The sequence below is a fragment of the Capsicum annuum genome, chromosome 5, assembly GCF_002878395.1.
Source record: "Capsicum annuum cultivar UCD-10X-F1 chromosome 5, UCD10Xv1.1, whole genome shotgun sequence".
In the NCBI taxonomy this organism is placed as follows: domain Eukaryota; kingdom Viridiplantae; phylum Streptophyta; class Magnoliopsida; order Solanales; family Solanaceae; genus Capsicum; species Capsicum annuum.
In genome coordinates, this window is record NC_061115.1 from 209,216,742 (window position 1) to 209,225,475 (window position 8,734).

The window sequence follows — 8,734 nt, forward strand, 5'->3', positions numbered from 1 at the left end:
GTTTATTTCGAATCAAGTAATAGTCACTGAACCAATATAAACCATTAACAATTTTCGATCTTTTTTCCCAAAATCCAACTTAACCCCAAATCAGCAACGTGATTGACATACTTCACACCAGAATTAACAATCAAATAACGACGAGTAAAATCATCTCAATCAAATTCAACCAAAAATCACACCATTTAAAAATATTCACGAAAAACAGAGATAAGAGACGTAAAATTGGACCTCAATAGTTCATTTTTATTCCAAAATCAGTGATGAATTAGAATTCACGAAGCAAAGGAACCTCGACCCAACTGGAACCTCAACGTCGAAACCGCAACTTGAACAAACCTAACAAAAATTCGAATTAACCCAAACGAACCAACTGACCCGTTTTGATTTTTGATCATTGTCGGATTGAGTTTGGTCGGAATAGACTAAAATAGCTCGGGCTTTTTGAGTTCGATCTCCGACTTACTATTTCCAGCGAGAATATATTGTCTCCAGCGATGGATGAACTGTTCTGTTTTGCCGGAACTGGGAAGCGATGAAACTAATGATGTTACGATGGAGAGGGAATTTTCTAGCGAGTTTAGATGAGTTTTCTGGCGAGACAACACTTGCCAAAATAGTTCTCTCCGATCTCTCTTAACCGCTTCTATCTCTCTTCATCTCTTTCACGTTACTCCCTCTCTCTATCCCCTTTCTCTCGATTTCTGAGCGTGAGTCTGTATAACATAAAGAAGAGATGAATAGAGTGTGTGTGTGCTGTGCGTCAGGGTCCTAATTGTGAGGGTGAGTTTGGTGATGAAAAAGGAAAGCTCCCCTACTGAATTCTGTGTGTGAATCTCCTGATCCCCTTTTTTATTTCCCCTAAAAATAGCCAAAATCACATGTTAAAAGAAAGGATGGGATCATGTGGGTGGGTGGTGGGATAAGGGTGTGAGGTGTATGGGGTGGTGATCTGTTGTCAAAAATTGAGAGGGGGAGTGGTTAATTTTGTTACCAAAAGAATAATTAGGGAGTGGGTTTGTTAGGGGTTTGTTGAAATCTTGATATTTTGTATTTTTGTGGGGTATAATCACATAGGTAAAGGTGTACGATAAAGTGAGGTAAAAATGAATAAAATTGGACTTTGGAGGGACAAAATTAAGTGTCCACATTTACTTTGAGTTCATTCTTGAGAATGTAGAAGCCTTTTTTTTCTCTATCAATGTCCTTCACCCTGCCACTACGGAGATCCTAAAATATACAAAAATCAGGGTAGAATGATATAAAAAGCAAGATAACTGTCTAGTAACCTTGGAAATATATCATGCACAATTTTATTTTGTAGCACCACTGTTTCTCCAAATGTGTGATATACCAACCTTTGCTCCATTTGAAAGGTTCACTTTATCCATTCTTATTTTAACTTCTTCTTTCTTTGTGAACACATTTTTGCTTGCTGTAATATAGTGAATAGTGCCAGAATCCACTATCCATTCTTGTAGCTCAATATTAAAGAATGAGCAGGTGACTATACCTGTCATATTAGCATGCTTACATCTTGTTGGTCCTTATTCAAAAATTTTCATGATCTGCTTGTATTCTCCATCAGTGAAACCTTGTCCTTTTGCAAGCATTGCACAATTATTTTCCTTGTGACTTCCATAGCTAGTTGAAGCAACTTGACCTGTACCTCCAACAGGAAATTTGTTGTTAAAACTGCTATGTGAAACTTGAGTATTGACCTGTCCTGTAAATTGGCCACCATGATTTCCTTGAGTATTAAACCTCCCATGTTTCTGATAATTTTCACCACTATATCCACCAGTATGCTTTTGGTACATAAAGACCTTTGAATCTCTATTATTATTGGCCTTTCTTCTCAATTTTCAGTCATTAGGATAGCCTGTTAATTTATAGCTGTTTTCTCTGGTGTGTCCACTAAAATGGCAATAATCACATGTGTTTCCTCTGTAACTTTGATTCCTGTAACCTGTGTCTGAGCCTTATATTGATATGCATTGCCATAAGATCTAGCTTCTCACTTGCAACAGATGCACAAGCAAGTTGGTGGAGCTCATCTTTCGCTATCATGGCATACACTTGATAGAGAATAAGTGTAATTCCTTTTAATAGGATCTGTTTTCTAGCTTGATCATATGAGTCATTTGAACCCCCTAGGAATTGTATCAATCTCAACTGAGATAAATGATTTGCATAATCTTTAGACCTTGGACAGTCACATGATGGAGCCAAAATCAATGCATCATGCTCATTCCATAAGATCTCCAGCTTGGTAAAATAGGTAAGAACTGAATCAATTTCGTGAGACAATGTGTTGATCTTCATGTGTAACTGGTACAATCTCATACGATTCACGTTATCAAATCTCTCCTTTAGGTCTTCCCATACTTCCTGAGCATTTGTTGCATAAACAATTTCATTCAACAATTCTGTACTTACCAAGCTCATCAACCATGATAGGACTATTGCACTACAAGTTTTCCATTGTTCATGTAATTCATCCTTGTATATCTCCTTATTGCAAACTTCAGTCACAGAGCTAAACTTTCTTTTGCCAAAAGGGCAATCCTCATCGATCGACTCCAAACACTATAGTTCTCCGATCCAACTAGCTTGATTGGAATTAAGATAGCACCAGATATATTTGATGTTCCTATAAACAAAGGATCACTAGGATTAATTTTTGGTGCCATTTGTGGTTTCTCTGCGTCAATTTCAACTAAGAAAAAATAAATCACTCAAAGCAAAAACCTTAGCTCCAATAGAAATTTATTCCCCAATACAGCAGAGATCTAAATTCTACTGATCTTTTCCATGGTCGCGTACTCTGATACCATGTCAAAATGATCAAATCTAAAGACTAAAGCTCAAAAATGGAAGTTCCCACGTACCTCGTAGAGAAATGAATTGTGTATTGAGTGTATTGGTAGTTACAATCCAATTCAGTTGTGCTTATACATGTATATATAGATTTGATCACTCTTTCTAGAATCTTCTTGAACCGACTCAATCATTAGTTGTTAGCTCACTAACTGATACAATATAACAGTGATCAATTAATGAAATAGTCTCTGTAGCAACTAAATCTCTAACTAACTAATTTTCCAACTGATCAACTAGCTAACTAATCAGCTAGAATTAGCAACTAATTTCAACACCTCCTCACCAAGATATTTATGCAAATTCAAAAACTCAAAAACTTTAAAATCCTGAATTGAATTTGTGTGTGCCCCATGCATTCATGTCATCACTCACAAGTTAGGGAAGGGTCAAAGATAGAAGATGGTTTCGCGAATTAGGGCCCATTTTATCACTTCAATAATGCTCACACATTGGGAACAAATGCTGACAAGTGGACAGGTTGCCTGTCTCCAACGCTTGTAAAAAAGGTCACATTTGTGTATAGAGTATCCAAAAACCAACTGCATTTAATTTAAGTTTTTATTTTATCCATAATAATAATTTTGGATAATTTAAGATTACAAGTTTCTTACAGAAATAATTTTTTTATTTTCGTGTCCAACTTCAGGGCGGAACTAGTAGGATTTAGAGTTCATTCGAACTCCATTCGATGAAAAATTATATTGTTTATATATAATTAAAATTATTTTAATGTAAATATAATAGATATTGAACTAACTTTCTCTTCTTTGTGTACTTACTTTCTTATATATTAAATCTCTTAGCGTAAATTCTAACTCGATACCTTGTGCAACTAATGTTATGTCTTATCAATTGAAACAGATGAAGCATGTAACAATGTCCTAGCAACCGCATTGGAGTGTTGTGTGAATGGTCCAAATACAATATTTATCAGCTCATAATTTAAATAAAATACAAATATCATCAAATTATTGGACCTTTGAATCGTAGGACTTATAGGATCATTGGCTCTAATATCACTTGTTGGTTTGAAATTGAGAGTGTGTCATGTAGAAGCTAATTAGTTGCATACAACTGGGGTGATAAATAAGATGACAGCTAAAACTATATTACAAATATAATATTATTGATATGGTTTGACCAATTGACCTACATATTAAAAACTAATCGAAAAATATAAAATCTATCAGGAGAAAACCTTCCATAAACAAAACTCTGTACACGACTACATTGTAGATACACACTATTGTGTTATGGTATTGAGAAGAGGTGTCTTCTATCTACAGAGGTCCAAAATCTTTTCTCCAAGAAAGATGATAGTCAAATATGAAACAATTTTATATTTTTCTTTTAGTAAAAAGTACAAGTAATTATGATTTTACTATTATTTTCTTTCAATTATTAATTTATACTCAAATTTGATAAGCAAATAAGGACAAAAACCTTAACTATTGCTTCCACTTCTTTGTTGCTCGGGTGAGAGATCCCAACCCTTGGCCACCTTATGAAAGCATATTATCCTTATAATACCCGCCAAACGTGTCACTGCCGAATATCATAAGTTGTAGTTGAATCAAGTCCTTTAACTACTGCTTCTGGCTCATGGCTCTTGGTCAATACGAACCTTGATGGAAATGGTCAAGCCCTTTTTTTGGAAGGTCTATTATACAGAGATACTAAAAGAATTAATAGTTGCTTGCCATTGATTTTAAAGTCTTACCATTCATTATCTTCTCCACGGAAAGAAGTCAATGACATATGTAGAATACGAAATTAGTTTTCACTAAATTGATTGTTTTCATGTAGAGTATCAAATAAGCTTTTACTAAATTAATCATTTTGAGTCTATAGACTATCTTTTTTATCTGCTTTCTATGCAATCTGCTCCCATTTTTGTGACTATATACGAATTTGTGACACCAAAACAAAATTGTACCAAAGGTAATGTATAACATTTAGAAAGAAAAAAAGCCAAATGACTCGTATAAAATACAAAGTAAGTTGAGAAAATTGACGGAGGGGTGTCTTTTAAATCTTGAATAAAATATTGGTGACATTGACAAACTTAAAGAGATACATAATTAGAAAACTTGATTAAGTTAATTGTAGACTTGATTAATATTTTATAAACTTTCTAATCTTTTTAAAAATACAAATCAACTCACACTCCTCTCCTCTCCAAATCAATCATCTCTCTTCTCCCTCTTCTCTCTGCCCTTGCTCTATCTCTTTTGTTTCTCTCAAGCTTCTCCCAACCAACAGTTTTGCAAATTAATCCCTTCAATCCCCAACAACTTCAACCTCCCGATGACAAATAGTTGGGTTTTGAGTTTCTTTTGAACTTTCAACCGTCAATCGACGTCTCAGCATTGCTCTCTGGCGACAACAGTTTTGAGTTCTTCATTGTCCCTTTTCTCCTTTTACAATTAAAAAATTAGGGCTTTTTAGTTATTAAGAAAAAGAGGATCTTGAGCCAACTTCTCTTCTAGTATTGATTAATAATTTCAATATTTTTTGCTTTAATTTAAAATTCGGTCTGATTTCTGGTATTTCTTCTCTTCTCTTTTCGGAGTGAAATATAATTTTTTATCGTTTGTTGCATTCTTTGAAGTTTGATTTTTGTTGTTCATGTTGCGCCCGTTGCTGCGTTAGATTGTTCTTGTTCTTGGTAAAAATGGTGATATTGTTGTTGTTCCATTGAACAAAATCATGCTACAATTTTTTTTCTGCAACATATTAACCTTCTGATGCAACAGATTAACCTTATGATGCAACAAATTATACATCTAATGCAACAAATTTACTATCTGATGTCTGATGAGAAAGATTCACCACCCGATAAAACAGTTTAACACATCTAATGCAATAGATTTACTATCTGGTGTCTGATGCGAAAGATTAACCATCTGATGCAACAGATTAACCATCTAATGCAACAGAGGAACCATCAGATTAAAAATATGATGCAACAGAGGAACCATCTAATGCAACAGATTTACCATCAGATTAAAAATCTAATGCAATAGAGGAACTTTCTGTTGTATAAAATCCTATTAACTATTCCAACAGGACATGTCCAAGACTTGATTTTTTCAACCGATCATTCATCTATTGTGATAGACAACCCTTCTGTTGAAAGAAATTTAAATAATATTAAGCGTTGATAACAGTTCCAACAGATCACTCATATGTTGCAATAGATGTGTGGTCCATTGCACAGACCAGTCATCTGTTTCAACAGATGAGTGATCTATTTTTATTGTTGCAACAAATTACTCATCCGTTGAAACAGTTTAGTTATATGTTGCAACAGATAACATACCTGGTGCAACAAATGTGTTATCTGTTGGAACTATTATTTTACTATTGTGCATGTTAGATTTATTGTTATCCTTTTTTAAAGATGCATTAATTAATTTTAATCTATTTTATGTTCCTATTAATTTTATATAATATGGCCCCAAAAAAAAAAAATCCAATCGAGTCCAAGTAAAATAATAAGTGAAACAGCTAGGCTATATCCACCACTCTATGAGCTTGCTTTACAAATGTTATCTCAATCAGGAGCAGAAGATGATGAACATGGGGAGGGGCAATATTTTAAAAGAGACGATCCAAATATTAATAGCCCTTCCACCGAAGTTGGTCAAAACCTTCAGCATTAATCATTTTCTTGTGAGAATGCGGTACGATAGTGCCACAAATTTAACAGGTGATTTCGTGGTTAAGTCATCCATAGAAAAATCTTTTGATGCCTTCAGTAAAATACTTCAAGAACAAAATTGGATACTTATTTTAGGGACAACTACTTTGGGCAATATCTTGATTTTCCAGAGGACAATAATGCTTGTTTCCAAATGAAAATGGTATATGATCTTCTCAAGTGTAAGTTTATGTATGAAAACAAAGATAATATGAATGAGATGTGGATAAATTACTGTGGCATATCTATTTGATTTGGTTGGAATAAGTTTTTCATAGTTACTGGATTAAAATGTTATTCTCCTTCTCCTTCTCCTTCTCAAGTTATACCAATTCTAACCCAAAAAAAAACACCTCGCACACCCAAAAAGGCAAATGCAAGTTAAGTGATCGTGAAGACTTGGTGTCCCTTGTTGTTCCAAGCTTCAAAAATAAAAATTTGATAGAAGTGTTGAAAGGTAAAATACTTTCAAAGAAGCACAAACAATCATTGTGCTTTGTTTGGTTTGTACATAATATTTTTGGGCGAGAGACATTAACAACAGCATACCACTTGGTTTAATAAAGCTCTCAGAGCATCTTGAGGCATTTAACAGCTATCCTTGGGGTTATGAAACCTTCAAAATGACTGTCAAATATTTATTGACTCCGTTAATGCCAAAGAAAGTCAACTTATATGGCTTTTCATGGCCTTTTGTGGTAAATATTTCTTTTACTATGATATAATTTATTTTTTTATTTAATAATACTTTTGATTTATTGGCGTTATTTCATAGGCTTGGGCACTTGAAGCCATTCCTTATTTACGACAACAAATGAACTACCAGGAAGAGATTTCCTGTCCAAGAATCCTAAGATGGTTGTCGGCCAATACTGATCAAAATACAAAATTTTTTAATCTCTTCAACCCCCGGAGGAAGTAGTAAGTCTAATTCTAATTAAGTTATTATTTTAATTAATGATTTTTTAAAATAATTTCATCATCATTCTAATATATGGGCTGATTTATTTTAGATTGTCCATCCATGGCTTGTTCCGATCAATCGAGAGTTGAAGATATCATTTTTTCTTACTTTACTGTCTGTGCAAACTTTATTGGGCCCTAAGGTCATTGATAGAATAAAAAAAGAATTGTTTGGAGCAACAACCATCCCAAGAAAAATAATTTTGGAGGGTGAACTTGTTGTTGTTGATGATGGTAGTGGTAGTGGTGCTGCTGTTGGGGCTAATGATGCTCCTCTTACAGTTTTTGAAACAATAAATCATTATGATTATGATCATACTGGTTGAAAAATCTCCCCTTCTAGCGAATGTTCTGCATGCAAATGTCAATATTGTAAGGCAAAACATGATAGAGTAATTAATACTATTAGTGCATTAACTGCTTATGTAAAGGAATTGACATCTAAGAGGGGTGTCATTCCATCAAAGAGGATTTCATATCCATAAACTCCACTAGAGATTAAGGAGAAGGAAAAGAACTTCTAAGGCATGATCAAGGGCCACAGGAGAGCAACATGAGATGAAGAAGGTGAATGTATATCATCTGTTCCAACAAACAAACAGACACATATTTATTTCAACAGATGATACATTTGTTGTAAATTATCAAACAGATATATTCATCTGTTGCAACAGTTGTCTAACCTGTTGCATCTGATGCATTATCTGTTACAACAGTTGTCCTTTTATTTTAGTAAATCAAACAGGTCTTCGTATTATTTTAATTTGTACCAACAGATGAGTCATATATTTCAATAGATGAGTCATATATTTCAACAGATGGGTCATCTATTCAAAATTATCATACAACTCTTTCTTATCTGTGATCGGTATTGATAATTCTGGCTTTCTAGGTTGATGTCATAGTAGAAGCTACTGCTGAACATCACAATATCAGAGTTGATAATTCATCAAATGTTTCCAAAAAAGAAGAAAAAGTGGATTCTGTCAGTTCATGAGAATGGAAGAATTACTTGTTTGAAGGATTCAACATCGCGGACGAGGCTCCAAAAAATTAACAAAGTTGATCAACAACTTTTCAGAATAGATTGCTGATGGGTTGTTAAAGCATCATGCCGGTAGGTACATAAATTATTTTTAAAGATATTGATTTATACAATTCTTGTTGTAAAAATAGGACATTAAC